This window comes from Carassius auratus, chromosome 19, assembly GCF_003368295.1.
Source record: "Carassius auratus strain Wakin chromosome 19, ASM336829v1, whole genome shotgun sequence".
Lineage (NCBI taxonomy): Eukaryota > Metazoa > Chordata > Actinopteri > Cypriniformes > Cyprinidae > Carassius > Carassius auratus.
In genome coordinates, this window is record NC_039261.1 from 17,233,863 (window position 1) to 17,234,417 (window position 555).

The following is a 555-nucleotide window of genomic DNA, read 5'->3' on the forward strand; positions in this document are numbered from 1 at the left end:
AACCAGCTAAGACCAGCGTGACAGTGGCCAAAACTACTTTAAAACCATGTTAAAAGCATGTTTTTGACATGATTATCAAGTTACTAACATGTTGTTAACATGTTTCTATGATAATCGAGCTAAAACAGTATTGATTCAGTTAGAAACCAGCTAAGACCAGCTTGACCAGTGCCAAAACCACTTTAAACCATGTTAGAAGTATGTTTCTAGTCTGATTAGCAAGTTACTAGCATGTTATTAACACGTTTCTATGATAATCTAGTTAAAACCAGTTGATTCAGTAAAGAAAACCACCTAAAACCAGCTAAGACCAGCTAAAGCCAGCTTGACAGTGGCCAAAACCACTTTAAACCATGTAGAAGTATGTTTCTAGTCTGATTAGCAAGTTACTAACATGTTTTAACACGTTTCTATGATAATCTAGTTAAAACCAGTTTGATTCAGTAAAGAAACCACCTAAAACCAGCTAAGACCACGCTAAAGCCAGCTTGACAGTGGCCAAAACCACTTTAAACCATGTTAGAAGTATGTTTCTAGTCTGATTATCAAGTTACT